At 40.1% G+C, this 16,165-nt stretch overlaps 1 protein-coding gene across 8 annotated transcripts in view; it reads left to right on the top strand.

Moving 5' to 3' along the window:
* The window catches only part of DYNC1I1 (dynein cytoplasmic 1 intermediate chain 1), a 183,967-nt gene that overhangs the window by 44,412 nt on the left and 123,390 nt on the right, over window positions 1-16,165 (top strand). The gene's annotated exons all lie outside the window — the stretch shown is intronic.

Below are 16,165 nucleotides of genomic sequence, written 5' to 3'. Positions count from 1 at the left end.
CTGAATGCAGAACAGTACAAATAGCCTCATGTTGTCTGTGCACTAGAACAAAACAGACAGAAGAGGAAAACCTCATAGCAGTCTTGACCATAATTTTTGCTGTTTACAATGAAAAATCAAGAAAAGTTCAACAACTGAGCAATTTCCTGCAGAAGATAATATAGAACTTTACTGGGCTTCTTTCAGAGAAGAAAAATACTCAAGTAGGTGGTGGTGGTAAATCTGTCTAAATGTAAAGTATTGTCAGGGAAAATGGAGTGATAAATGTTGCTGGGAGTTGTTGTTGGGGTTTTTTTGTAACTGTGTAACCAGGTCTGCCTTATCATGTGATAAAATATAGCCATTATCTTTTCAAGATATGTTGTTTAGCCATTACTATGGTTATGGGCTTAGTTATTTAGCATCTGAAGCCTTAGAGTTTGAGAATAGGAAACAAGAAACTTATTTACTTCAATGAGTCTTACTTCAGCATTTGGAATTCACTTTTCACTGCCTTAAATACTGGAAATGTCAAAATGCAGAATATTAGGATGAGATTGTCTCATGCTTGCTTGTTGTTTGGAAGACAACTAATGAAGGGTATAGCTGGTTGGAAAGATGGGTGAAAAGAAGACTTGGACTCCATTCAAAGTTCTTGAGCTTTTTCAAAATATCCTTATTAAGTTTCCTGCATTTGCTTCTCTAGAGAGCAAGAAAGAAACTCTGAGGTACTTTAAATGTACTGCTATTCTGCAGCTCCTTGGATGTTCTTTGTGGTAATGGCTATTGCCCACCAAACCTAATAAAACTGGAAGAGGAAGGATTCATTCTGGCAAGTCCATGTGGTGCCAGAGAGCCAGATGCTATGTGCACTGAAGTCTCAGCTTGTCAGCTGCTAATTTTAGAAGAAATAGTGTGGCATTATTCTTCACTGTATAAAAAACAGATCAACTCCTCTTTTCAGAGCAGGTAATTTGCTTTATTTCAGAGGAATAATGACATGTCATTTCTCCCACCAACTCTATTATTTAGGGAGATGTGTATATGCATCATTCAATCCTTTGATCACAAGTACCTAATTCTTTTGCTTTATTTAGGTCACAGTTAGCTTCAGCCTTTTCTTCCTTGAAGGATGACTTCAAAAACACACAGATCTTGGCTCTGGAGCCTGAAAAAAAATATGTTCTTTATTTTCCCCTTCCTCCTGCTATAATTGAAGTTGAATTCAGGTATTTGTAGGCATTGAGAGACATTTTACTAGTGTTGTTGTTTCCACTCTGGAGTTGATTAAGACCTAGAGCATGCCAAATATTTTTGAGAGGTTTCTGGAACACTTCCTTCATAGTGTAGAGGCTCTCACATCACCTCAGAAGTGGCAACCCCATGGTTGGACCCTCCAAAGCATTGCAAACCTGCTGTCTGCTAAAAACCATGACCTAGCCTCTGCCTAGGGTCCCTCAGTGCTGTGCAGCAGTGGGCTGAGCTCTGTATGACTGCCTGCCATCCACCTTTTCTGACAGGAGAACAGTCTGCACATTCAGGCTCTGCTGGATGCCTGCCTCATCTCCAGCTTACTGCTCTGCTCTTTAATGGGCCAGGAGGTAAAATCTCAGAGATGGGAGATACTCCTGTGGTCTGGGGACCCTCAGAAACTGAGGGCTGCAAGAAGGAGAAATTCTGTGATCTTTCTGGCTTTGCTCTCCAATGTCAGGAGTGTCATTATTCCTCTTTTGCAAAGTAGAAACTACTTCATCCATGAAATGAGATGTTCTCACATTCTGTGTTGACAGACTGTCACTGCAAATAGGTTAGTCAGAAAGAATAGGTCCAGTGTACAAGAGAAGATCTGACTTTCTAAAACAATGGAAGTCATGTGCACTTCATCAGTTTATAATTTTCAATGGATATTTGTTCACTGGGGAAAAACATGATCTTCCGTACTCACCTCCTGAGCAGGGTAACCTCATCCTTTGTCACAAATGTAGCCCAGTTCTGGAAAAGAGCACAGCTGAGACCTGTGATCCATCTGTTTGTCTGGCTTTTCAAACACTAAGGGTATTTTGACTATTAGAGGAAAAGAAGAATAAGCTCTCTACTCCATTTGGAAGTAGAATGGAGTAGAATGGAATGAAGTGGCAAAATGGAGGAGGAGCTCCGGAGGCTGGGTTGGGTTCTGTGTGTGTCTGACAGTGTATATCACTGAACTAAGGTTCCTGAAAGTTACCCTTTGTAAAGCAGTGGGGGAAGAGAGGGGAATTCTCTCACAGGCTCTTGTGTCTCATGACACATTGTGTCTGTTTGTGTGTGATACCAAACGTTGAGTGCCTAATGTAGGGCGAACTAAAATTCTCTAGGTGCCACTGATTGCATCGACTAGTTCTTCACTGACAGACTTGGTAAGAGAGCACTTTATATAGACATAGTGATTTAGGTTTGTCATTATTGAGTAAAATGGGTATGTCTTAAAGAGTGATACATTGGCATCATGTGGGGCCTGTGGCCTGCTTTGAGTTTTGGTAATTGGATGGGAAGTTATCTGTGACTAGCACCGATAAGCTCCAATGCTGTGAAAGCAAGTCAGACCTCTGGAATTTTATCTTTTCCATGCTAAAATCTGTGGATATTACAGATTTATTTTATACTTGGATTGTATTTATACTTTGACTGTCAAGGTCCAAGATTTCCAGGTTTAATCAGAGAGGAGATCTGTCTCTGTACATAGTTTAGGATACTGCACAGCAGACCTCTAGCCCAGCAAACTCTGCCCCAGTCCTGCTGTGCCTTGCTGTGCCTGACTGTAGCTCAGCTCTGGCTTTGGGGATGCGTTCTGTACTTTGGAAAGCCAGTCCCTGAACTGAGATCACACTTGAGCTTTCCCATGGCAAATCTGGCTAGAGCTTGTGGATCAGAAGCCAGGGTTTAACATAAATAGCTTTGGCTTTTCCCTTCCAGAGAATTGTAAGCTCAGCTCCAGTCTCAAAAGGACAAGTCTGGACCCAAGAATAGCTTTATACACCTCATTTAATGGGAAATGCAGATGCACATTTGTGCATTACCGTGCATACAACATATGTGTCAGGATACATGATAATGTATGATGGAAATTGGACATAACTTGGGGGAAAGCAAAGGCCTTCTGTTGTAAACAAAAGGAGGTGCTGAAAAGCAAAACTAGGATAGAAATCACTATTAAAAAGAGAAGATAACCTGAAGATAGATCAGTGTTAAAGCAGAAAAACTTTTCTAAAGAAGTAGAGCCTTAGGATTTGTACTAATGGACACTAATTTTGTAATAATGTTTTGTAACTTTGTAAAACACTATGCTCCATCCTAAGCAGTCCCATGTATCACTAGGTGTTCTTAGCTAGCTATAAAAAATCCAGTTTGCCTTTTCTTCTCTGACTGCAGTTCATCAGAGTTGTGGATCTCAATAGCTGACATAAGCACTCTGATTCAAGATGGCTTTGTTTGATTAATTCAACAAAACTTAATTTGTACTGTTGTACCAGACTCTACAAAATTGGATGAGATTAGAATGAAGTGGTGCAAAGATTTGAGGCATTGCATTGTATAGTATTCTTTCAGTAATTCTTCTTTCCTCCTGTCACGAGTGCATCACCTTTTCTAAATAATAAGGTTTTCAAGGTGGATTTGTAAATTTTTTTTACATTTTAAATTTGCCATAAAAATCTTTCAAAGGCATTCAGGCAGCGCCCTCTGGTGGTGCAGCGGTGAAGCGCCGCGCCTGAGGAATGCCGGCAGGGAGGGATGCGGGAATGCTGAGCCACCTGCGGAAAAACACCTGATCTTTTGTCTGGGGCAAGATTTATATTAATAGAAGGTGCTTGAGTTGTATGACTGAGATGTACGAGTGCAAGTGCTGATGAAAGAAGTGTGAGAAGAAACCAAGGCATTGCACAGAAATTGGGGGAAAATATATTATTTAGAAATGTTAAAAAGCCTTGAAAAATCAGCCATAGATATTCAGAGCAATAATGACCTTCTGCAGACTCTGGTTTCTTTTTCATAAGGCACCTCTGCATTAAATGCAAGCCAAGAAGGTATCTGGTAATTCTTTATGAGGGTGGAGAGAGAACAACAGACCCGCTCACAGCTGAACCATGCATTCTCTAGACCATTCAGGCAACAAAAGATGAGGAACAAACCAAACCTTAACTGCATTCTTGATGAAACAAGGAACCAATTTTTGGCCTGTGCTGCCTTGGAGGGGACTGTTGTGGAATTTTGTTCTGTGCATGGAAACAATACTGCTTCAGAGCCTTTACAGCCAGCATGGAGAAGGACCATGCTGTACCACCCTTCCTTGCACCTTCTTGATCCTAATGGGTCTTTGCTCTGTGCTTTTAAGCAAGTGGATCCCATCCTCCACCCAAGAGTTGGGGAGCTGTTTTCTCCTAGAATAATCCAAAAAGCACTGTCGTCAATCTCCTTGTGTGGAAACCAACCTGCTCCTTTAGCTGCAGTGGGAAATAATGTGATTGAATGAGATCCTGGTACATCTGGTGTTGCTTGATGGAAAACAAGAGAGCTGATGTTAAGAGCCCTGACCTCAGACTCCTTGAAGTAGCTGCAAGTCATCACACAGTGCCTTTGACCCATCTCTGTGTCCTGACATCTGAAACTAGCAGTGATCCATGAATTCAGAGAGAAGCCCTCTAACACCTGTATGCAAATTGAATTCTTTGTTGGCTGGAAATTAAAACCTTCCTCTAAGTCTTTCTTCTCTGCAAAAGATCCTGGCCATGTTGTACACATGAACAACTGCTGTATTGAGCTGATTCGTTAAATGTTCCCCTCAAGCAATAAAATATTTCTAAACTTATTTGCAAATATATGACTAGTAGTATGTTGCAACTTAGCTTTAACATGAGAAAAAAGAAATTGTCCCACTAATGAACAGCACCATGATTTCCCCAGTCAAGTCAGTGGAATGACAGTGGCCAATTTTTCTCTATTTGGTATTTTCATGTGTTCCTAATTATCACTTTATGTATAATTTCAGCAGTATTTGAATATCCTTTGAATTAACAATATTACAATGCTCAAATGAGAAGATTCAGATCTGAAAATGTAAAAAGGGTGAAATTTGGGTTAACAGTGCTTCCAACAGAACAATGAAGACATGCCTTTTTGTTTTCTTCAGAGACAAAACACGCTTTTTCCTGCAATTCCTGTAATTCCTTCTTTAGACTAATGGGTGATGCCTATTCAGTATATACTAAGAAAACTAATACCCAGCACCTTCAATTATATCTTTAGTAACCCTTGGCAAATTCTGGCTTTGTAACATTGACCAATCTCCACTAGAATTTAAAACAAGATTAAGAAAAATGTGAATTGCAGAAGTAGCAGTTATTAATCCTCAGTGCTCTAATTAGCACTTAATCTTTCTAATCCTGTAAGTAGATACAAAATCAGGGCTGAAATACACACAGGCCATAATGTGGAAAGGCCTTCATTAGTGGTGTTGAAAAGATGTACAGAAAACTGCTTGGTTGCTTTACACTTCTCAGTTTGATCCTTGGCACTTGGACTCTAAGAGACAAAAAAGATTCTCATGCCAAAATCCCCTCCTCTGTTTTAACCCACAGTACTAATGTACTGGGTCAAAAATTACACAGCTGAAAGTTCTCCTGTTCAGCACCTCTCTATCTTCAATTCTATAGCTGAGCCTCAGCCTAAGAAGCTGGCTAATTGTGCCCCTCTATAGTCTCCCTTAATTGGCTCATTTCCATAGGAGAGGCCACCTGCCTTGGCTGGAGCAGTGTCAGCTGCTTGCCCTCAGACTAACTGGAGAGGGAGCCAAGTGCCTGGGCTAGCTAGAGTGAAGAACTTGGTGCATCCCACATGGCTGCCTGCCTCGAAGGTGAATGGGGATGCAGCCCAAGCTGAGTCTTTGTTCACCAGGTGTGTCCTCACACTCTAACCTGAGCACCTGGGCAGAGCCCTCCAGTGGCACCCCAGGGCCCCCTTCTCCCTCCCAAGAGCTGCTCCAGGGTCATCTAAAACCATGTTATATTTAGTATAAAGGCAAACTGTAGAACTCATCTGTATGTAATACTTGAGAATCCCTGCTCAAAATCAGTAGTAGCTGGATCCTTTCCAGAGAATCCTTTTGCTTGTGCACACACAAGAGTTACTCTGAAAATTGAAGAAAGGATCTGGATGAAGAAACCTTTAATGAAATGGATATGTCAGTAAAGTAAAAGTCTCAGCATGAATTCCCACTGGCCACTATTAATAGAAGATGGAATTCTCTTTTGCTGCAATACAATAGACTGTCTCCACAAATAATGTCACTTTTCAACCAGACCCTGGCTGTCACTTGCCCATCTATCTTATTTAAAATAAACTTAGCGTGTATTCACTCTGGGCCACAGTTACTTCAGAGGTATGTCCTAGCCATAAACCTCCAAACCAGCCCTCTCTCTTTCTGCAGGCTAATACCCTACTTAAAGCACACAGGAAGTGAAAACATAATCATTATTTTTCTGAAATGTGTTGAGCTTGAGCCATGAAGATTCACACTTATTCTAAGTCTATAATTGCATGTTGTTGCTGTGGATACTCCTTTTTTTTCCTCACCCCAATTGTGTTGTGGAGTTTGCTACATCCAAGCTCAGTGTGGGTTCAGCTCCTTTGTGATTGGCACAAGCAGATCCCTGCACTTATGAAAAGACTCACTGATCTCAGTAGCAGCTGCTGGGTTTTGAGGACTCTCAGAATTCACGGCTTGGTTTGGAGCTGAACTTCTTTGAAGGTCTTGCCCCAGCTGCCCAACTGGAGAATTTTTGAAATTTTAACCTTCAATCATGGCTGTTTCATATTTTATTTCTTGTCATCTCTACTCAGATGTTCACTCTTCCTCTCCTAGCCACCAGTTCTCAGCAACAACATGCTCAAAACAGCACTCATCTGCTGTGGAACACAGAAAGCACTAAAGATCTCGCTTGTGACTGCATGAAGAATTCTCTGTGTGCTGGCATTGCATTACAGATAATGGGCATGTTGAAAAAACAGCATCTTACACAGTTAAGACAGCACAAACTCCTCCTGCATTTGTTTCACAGACTTCTTACCTGTGACCTGAGATGTGCTGGGATTCACATGGGGGGATAATTGAGGCCAAAAGAGCTGAACCTAACACAGTCTTGTGAGGGGGGTATGGACCCCAGCCCAGACTGTCCTTCAGTCTGTGACCAGGTTTCCAGAGCAGTGGAACTAGTTAATTTGGTCCAGATGTCAACTGGGTATGTTGTAACATGCTCCCAGTTAGAACTTATCAAGAATAAGCATCTTTTATAATCTGCCTTTTCCTCTTTGCTATATTGGGTACTGCAGAAAGCTTGGATTCAGGATTTCCAAGTAGGCAGGGTTCCTAAGAGTTAGGCATGTTTACATACATTTTAGGGATGTGAGAGTTGCTGTTTAAGCAAAGATGTAACAAATTTGCATCTGGTTCTCATTTGTGCAGTTATGAAAAGGTGTCCAGTGAACAGTGAGCTTCCATTTTCAAGAATGCCTTGCACAGAAGGTGGAGTGTGCAGGCAGAAGTGCCCCATGACACTCTGTGCTTGGGAAACATCTCTTCTGCCATTCCTAGGTTGTAACAGGATGGAGGCAGAGAGTGAATAGGAGATTAATCTGGTCTCTCTTTTCTCTTCTTGTCTCTAGTCTAAGTACGGAACTGTGTTTAGAAGTTGCAGATACATTTATATAGTTACTTAAGTATTTACTTACAGGTGCAGCTATAGATACAATATTTACATAATGTATTAGCTATCTGTATTATATCTAAATTTACAGATACTTGTAGATACACACACAGAGCTGATCAATACAAGATCTCACTGCCTGCCAAGTGGTACCTTTGGGCTCGGAGCAATGGTGTAAGTCTCAAGAGTCTTATCTTTGTTACACTCTATATGTGTAATTCAGAGCAAGTCACAAATTGAGTTAAAATCAATGCAGAGACATAGACCCATCTCTTCATTTTCCCATAGCAGAGACCACTAAAAGTTTAAATATGAACTAAGTGAATTCACTCACCTAATTTACTACGATTTTTAGCTGTCACAGAGCTGTATGATCTGGCAGCATGACTAGTGCTAGTACCCAAGCTAACTAGCTGCATCCTTGTTGAGCTACTTCAGTAGTTCAGTGTAATCACATGCAATGGCTCTACCTTGAGGGGCCCAGCTTGTTTGTGTAAACTTCCATACTCAAACGAGTGAGACAGAACCTCACAGGAGGCAATTCACCCTATCTACTGTATTTATCATAGCACTGGAAAAATTATCTTCTATTTGTGCCTTTCTCAATTGCTTACAGGACTTAGCCAATACATTCAAATTATAACCTTAATTTTTAGATGATTAAGTTTAGGTGATTCCCACAACTTCGTGATGGGAATATGGGTAAGTGTGTTATGGATTATTTTATGTCATTCCCTGAAACAGTTTTGGAACTGCTGTTACTGCTATTTCTTTTCTTGGGCTCCTTTATCTCTTACCTAATTCCCCTTTGAGTTGCTTCTTGAGCCTCTGTGAAAGAAAAGTGAAAAAGCAGGCACCTTATTTTCTTCTGAAACCTATGTAATTGAAGACAGCACTTTCCCAGCTGATAAAGGCAATAGTATAGAGAAAAAAATATAGAAAAATTACTTTGCTCTTTTATATCTTCAGTTAAGTAGTGTTTTTGTACTATTCAGAGGACTTTATTGTGTAGACTCAATACTACACTTTATCTGCTAACATTTATTTTGATACATCAGTCTGTTTTGCATATTATGTAGTTCCTCAAATGCATATTTCTGTCCCATTTTGCTCAAGAGTTTTTCTGTACAGTAATGCCCATCAGATTCCTTCCCCCAAAGAGTGTTGAGTATTAAGTGGATAGATACCTATATCTAGAAATTACAGCACCATGACTGTGAAATGGACAAAACCACAATTTTGTTTACTGAGCTGTGGGATGGGGAATATATACTTCCATCTCTTCTTTCATCACTTTCAACCATATCACATAGGTTGTTGGACTGTTCACTTGACCTGTGATATTTCTTGTATTAGAGTGTCTTGATGAAGTATCAAAAATTAATACCCAACCCTCAGGTATTAGCTATGCAGCAAGGGTGTTTTCAGATCTAATTACTGAATTAGTACTAGTTTGCAATTATCCTTAATGAATCTGGATTAGAAAAGGTTAGTAAAAGTACCTTTTCTGTTGCACAGTTCATCAGCTTGAGATAATTTAGAAACAAAGGCTCATGTTGCAATCAGGGAAAAGACTCCCACTGACTAAAATGGGACCTGGACTGGGACCAAATTAAGTGCTTGCCATGAGCCTAAATAGCTGACATTGTCACTGACTCATCATGTGAAGCCCTTCAGTACATTGTAGAATCATTTTATTTGTATTTGATTAAATACGAAAGTATTTTGCTAGGCTTTCCAGCTTTGAAAAACAAAGTCATTTACATAAGGGCCAGGCAACCAAATAGCTGTCCTCTTTTACCCTGGTTAGCAGGCTTAATCCTGCAAATATTTATGCATGTTCTGTGCTCATCATTAGTCCTCTGACATATTTGATTGCTTGATGTCAGGCATGTGTGTGTTTGCAGGAGGGTATCTGGTGCTGTAACTTTGATTTGTTGTATCCTGTTTTGCTGATTGACTGCAAGCTCTGAAGGACAGGATTTTTCATATAGAAAACATGCTGTAAAGAAATACTGATCATGAAAATGGGTTGATGTATAATAGAATAGTTTGTGTTGGAAGAGACCTTTAAATGGCATTTAATCCAACCCTCTGAATGGGATATCTTTAATTAGATCAGGGTGCTTAGAACCCTGTGCAACCTGACCTTCAGTGGTTCCAGGGATGGGGCATCTGCCACCTCTCTGGGCAACCAGCACCAGTGTTTTACCACTCTTATTGAGAAAATACTTTTCCTTACCTTTTAGTTTAAAGCTATTGCCCCTTGTTTTATAGCAACTGGCCATACTAAATATATGTATTTTATAAAAATATCTATATCTATCTATCTATCTCTCTCTATATATGTGTGTGTGTGTGTGTGTGTGTGTGTGTTTTAAGGGGAAAATATGCTTCTTCCCTGTATTCCAGGTTGATTCACTTTGGCAACTGCTAAAAATGTGTGTTTTATTACCAACACCTTTTATCAATCCAATGAACAATAGAAACAGCAACTCTGCTCCAATACTGGCCACATCTTGCAATAATTTATAAATGCCCCATATTAAAAATAATACAGTTACTCAAACTTTTTCAAAATGTCCCAGGGTAAGCAAATGCTTTTGTATTATTATTAGTTTTGACAAACCTGATTGTATGCTGGCCATTGTTAAAGGGTTCTATCTGCCTCCAAACACAGTAAGAGACAAAGAATTTTTAATGAATTTAATTAAAACTTTATGTGTTTTATGGTGTTCACCTCCAGCTGGTGTGCCATTCTTCTCTGTTGAATGAAGTTTCCTCTAATGCATAATGATGTGTTTTATAAGAGGGATGTTTGAACCCCCTTCCTAGTAGCCTTGAGGTAGTTTCCATGGCATGACACAGTGGTGAAGTTTTTAAAAGCAGGTCTCTTACACTTAAGCGAATTATTTATATGGTTAAATGCACAGGCATGAATGCATAGATATGAATCTTAAAATACATTTAAGAATTTTTTTTCCCCTTGAAAGAGTCCTTGTGGGCTAGCTTTTATGACCCATGCTGCTGAGCATTCTTCTCTACAAATGGCACACTGACATGAAAGGGTCTTGTTATTTGACTGCTTCTGTTAGAAGCAGGGGTGATGTGTTCTCCTTTGGTTAACACACTGACATCTGTACCAGGCACAGCATCCTGATATTGATGGGCACTCCTAGTGCTGCTGTAATAAAATGAACAATAACACGCAGATAGCCTCGTTAGCAAATGTTTCAGTGCATTTTATGAGACATGCTGAGACACTGCAACAAGCTGGGTCATTCCCATGGCTGGTTAGAATTAGTGGAACTTCAGTCTTCTGAATCCCTTGTGTGTTAGGGCTTTCACTCAGGGTCTCTAAAAAGGGCAGTGACCTGTGTCCTTTTCCTGCAAGCTTTCAATCAGTATTTCCTCTGTCCAGAAGTAAGCTCTTGCTAAAAGAGGTAGGCTCTTGGTTTGTTTTAAGAACTTTCTTTTCAAAATCTTGAGTCTTGGTGTGGCCAGATTGAAACACAGAGCTGTATTTTTTGTGGTTTGGATGGTGAGATCTCAGTTGTGCAAGAATCTTGAACAAGTTCCTCAGGGAAGGAACGAATGAAGCAAGAAGTCCTGGACCAGAGGAATAAGACTTAGGAACAACTCATATCTCTACAGGGAGTAGCATGATCCCTGGAGAAGTGTCTGCAGTGGAGGCTACAGACTTCCAGTGGTTTTGCAGAGACCTGAAAACTGAGATGAATGTTGAAAGGCATCTTCATAAATAATGTGTCTTCTAATAGTTCTGAGGAATTGGATGGGAAACTGGTTGCACAATCACCCTGTACCAGCATCACCCTTTTATATCATTGATCAACTCACTGAGGTTGGGAGAGCCTTTTATACAATCTCACTGGAAGGTGACTAAAAGAAGAGGCTTTCCAGGAGTACCAATATATCAGCTGGAAAACAAGTAGTGGCTACCTGGAGATGAGACTGTTCTCTTGGGAGTGGGATCTCTGTGTTTAATCCAACTGTGATCTTTAACACAGTTTTCTAAGGTTTAGCCAATAGTAATAACAACAGTAAATCACCGTATCTGTTTTTCCTCACCTGAAGAAGAAACAAAATGATGTTGGAGAGGACCAGTCATAAGCTAAATCAGAAAAAGTCTTTAGAGAAAATGCTGAAAAAATTGGCACTTGGTGGAATGAGAAAGAGCTGAAGAAATGAAGGAGCATTAAAATCTGAATAATACTTCCTGGTGATAGGCATAAAAAAGAAAGCATGGTGAACAGAAAAAGAAGGTGGATTGTTGGAACCCAGGGCACAGGGAATATTTCTCTGCCTGTCCTGGGAAGTCCTGATCCCCAGGAGAACACTACTTTTAACCTTCGTCCATGGAGAAAGTTTCCAATACTTTGGGATGAATTGGAATCTATGAGTGAGTGCAATAGATAGTAGTATAGGTTATCACAGGGTGAAAAACTTAGCGTTTTGGGTGTTTAGTATGAAGACAGAACACAAGATGGAGGAATTTGGGCATTGTCTGATCTCTTTCTTGTTCCTCATATACTCCATTTTCTGCTGTGTTGATGGCACAGAGTGATTGGTTAGAAAAAGCCGCAATGCAGATGTTGCGTGAACAGACAAATAATTAGTTACTGGTAGAAAGGTAGAAATAAAATACATTCTAAGACTTAATTGGACAAAATAGTTTTAAAAGACCTTGAACCTGTGTGTCTTGTGACTTTTTTGATGCCTTTCTTTTTTGTATGCTAAGTCTAGTATATAGACAACGTACTAAACTGTTGATAAGAGAAAAAATAAACAAGAACCTAAAGACTGAAAAAACCAAAAATCTCGTTCATCTGTCAATCCTGGCACAGAACTTTTTAAGGGTCTCCCCATCAGGGGAACCTCGTGGGTGGAGGTGGGGGTTTCATAGTGGATAAATATGTAAATAATGAAGAAATGAAAAGGAATTAAATGAAGAAATAATTGGAAGAAAGCAAAGGAAGTCCTGAAAACCACAAAGACATATTGGTATTTTCCTCAGAAATTGACAGGATGCTCCTGGAGGTAAAAGAAAGAATGGATATGAGGAGATGACTCTCCTACATGGGAAAAAATGACCACAGACTAATGAGTCATCTTGTTGCATTGCTTCTGATTCCAGATGCTCTGACAGCAGTCTCCAGTGAAGCTTTGTTTGTTAGAGCAAATCAAATAAACTTGTTCTGATAAGCTGCAATGTACCCTTCAGGGAAGGTAGAGCTTCTGTCAGTTAACACAGGGAGCTTTGGACTAAATGTACCAGCAGCTGAGTGTCACACTATGTCCCTGGGGGATCTCTTGTCAGCTGGTGGACTAGATTCTGCGCAGTGCAAACCAGAACAACTTATATTTAGGGGGAGCGTGAAGGTGGCAGTCTCCAAACAGCCTGTGCATCGTGGTGTGGCAGTTTCTCTGGACATAAGAGCCACATGAAGAGAAGATCACACAGTTGTAAAAATTAATAATTTTGTCATACATAATGGAGGTCTGCATTTCAGTATGCAGAATCAGTCAGGACATCAAAAGCTCTGTAACTCACCTCCTGGTAAGTCAGTGCTGCTCTTTGCCTTTGGTTAATGTTGTAAAGTGCTCAAGCTGTTAGGCATCAGTCTATATTCCTGTGGTCTCCAGCTCTAAAATAACATTATATTTAACTAGTACCCTTTGTTCCTGGAGTTACTTTTGATAAGCAGTTTTGGGAACAGAGTGAAAGAAACCTGAGAAGGATTAGAGCTTGGGACTGCAAGGGCTGAGCTGTGTACACCCATGGCATACTGTTAGTGTTTCATCAGCCAGTGAACAGTGGCAGTCTGACGGTGAACCAGTGGGTCCTTTGAAGCAGAAAGGCAGGGCCCTAAGAAAGTGCAGGAGTCCAGTGCTGGTTGTAGACTTACTGTTAAAAAACAGAGAAGAAATCAAGCAGGAAAGAAGTCTAGTGACTGAAACCAAAGATGTTTCTTCCCATGGTTTGTAGGTATGTTGCACAGAATGGCTAATTAACGAAGGAGGAAGATGCATGAGGATCTGATTTGTAGCAAGTTTTATTGGCATGTGAAACTGCCACAGAAACAGAGGCTTGAATAATGATCTTAGGGTGAAAAAGGGGGCATTTCTCAGCTCAGCTGAAGTGCAACACTGCCTGCCTCAGCCCTTATGCAGAACATGAGCATTGTGGAAAGTGGTGCTGCTAAGAACGTTTTGATAGGAAGTCGGGGTAGCCAAACACACATCCAAGGGTGTGCCATAGGACACTTGTCTTTCAAGGCACACTTCTAGGTGATCCAAGTGGATCATTAGAAGGATCATAATTCTGGATGATTAAGGCCATTGCTGGGTTTTGGAAGCAGGTCTGTACACATACATTCCTAACTGTTTGCAGGACAATAATGGAGAACAGAAACAGGAAAACTGTGCCACTTACTCTTTTGCCTGTTTAAGGTAGTTATTGAAGCACAAAGGGATTTTGAACCAAAATGGTCATTAGCAGGTATTGTACATACATGTCTGTATATGCAAATCATAGAATCATGTAATTGTTAAGGTTGGAAAAAATCTCTAGGATCATCAAGCCTCACCATCAACCCTGTAGCACCACCATACTCACCATTAATCTGTGTGTACATTGACTGGTGCCATTTTAGGATGAAATAGGATCATTTTGATGAAAAATATTGACAATTAGTAAGATACACATTGAGATCCTTAAGTGTTCTTTGGATTGGAAACACTCATTCTGTCAGAATATAGAGAGAATCGAACAAAGATAAAAAATAATAGAAACAGACATACAAAAATAATGGACATTTAATAAGTCTGCCTTTATTTTTCCTTGTCTCTGGCTTCATGCCAGATTGTCCATGCATGGAACATCCTTAAAATCATAAGCAAATTGTACCATATTTTCTTCAGAAGAAATATGAGATTTTGCTCCTCTATCTCTCTTAAATGCTTCAAAATCTCTGGATCAAAGCCCACAGAATCTCTTCTGAGGAGAAATCTGAATGTGGATTATGCAGGAAGATATGAGAACTTTCATGTTTTAGCTTCTTTTACTATTTAAGTAGAAGTTAAAATGAAATTAAAAGATATATCATGTCTTATCTTGACAGGATTTTTTCTTTGTTTTGGAATTCAGTATTCACACTGTTTCCAAAGACATAATGAAAAATTGTATGTATAGTTAGTTTAAGTCTTTCCTCCAGTAGTCTTTACACTGAAAAATACTCTCTTTGAAAAGCAAAACTTTATACAAAGCTTGCCAGTATAGTTAAAATGACACACTTTTTGGTGACCTTTGCTAAATTTGCATAAATATTTCTATCACTTTTGATTATTTCTTTCTGCATTTTAGAAAGTACTCAAGAAAGTACTGTGCTGTCTGTGTGAATAGCAAAACTCTTTTCTGAGGGCAAACTTTTCTGTTTTCTACTTGCCCAACCTGAAACACCCTTCAGCTCTGAACCCATGACCCTCTTAGTGATTTCAGTGAAGGGACAGAAGGAGTTATTTGAGCCAGGAAGCTGCACAGCAGAGGATAAAATTCACTTCTGAGGGATATGAATCAGTTATTCAGGTAGGATATGAGTCAATCAATGTTTGTCTGCTCAACACATTTCTTCGGTCACTTTGCCTTGAATGTCACTTGCCATGTCCTACTAACCTCCTGTAGATGTGTGTCATGAAGGCAGCAATAACAATTCCCTTCTTGGACTCTAGCAGAGAAATACTTGCTGAAGCCAATTACAAAATACCTGTTGATAAAACAGAGATCAAGATATTATTTCAGTGTTCTAAGTCCTCTGTACAGCTGGACAGCATTGTACAGCTCTGTACAGCATTGTGCTAGACCATAAAGCATTTACATTAGCTTTAATGCCCTTCTCCATCCCAGTGCTGTTTTAGACAGCTTTCAGTGTGCATGGAAGTGAGGCCAGAACAATTTGCATCCATTTGAATGACTTTCCCTGAAGTGACAGCCATTTGAAGCATGATCCTCTAGAGGCAAATTAGCCATGTAGCCTGAGATCTTTGCCTGCTGTCCACCCAAGTCCCACCATCCCATTCCCAGGCCAGCTTCATTAGGTTCTGCCTGGCTGCATTCCTGTGTAATTCCTGCTCTAGGTGTCCCTGACTTGGCTGGATGATCTCCAGAGGTCCCTTCCAGCCATCAGTATTCTGTGACTGTGGTTCTGTGATGAGAAATCTAGCCTTGAATTTACATGGTACTGCACAGGGAACATGGAAAAGCACCCATATAACTGAAGCAAATTGTTTGGTAATCTGGACTGCAACATACAGTAGGAACATCAATAAATGTCAGACTTGGTAGAAAACTTCAGGCTTGCTCTCAGTGCACCACTGACTCATTGCAGTGGTCACTGTTTACAACATGGATTAATGAAGAAAAGGAGTGCATG

Source organism: Lonchura striata, chromosome 1, assembly GCF_046129695.1.
Source record: "Lonchura striata isolate bLonStr1 chromosome 1, bLonStr1.mat, whole genome shotgun sequence".
NCBI classification, from domain to species: domain Eukaryota; kingdom Metazoa; phylum Chordata; class Aves; order Passeriformes; family Estrildidae; genus Lonchura; species Lonchura striata.
This window is presented reverse-complemented; position numbering and strand designations above follow the sequence as displayed.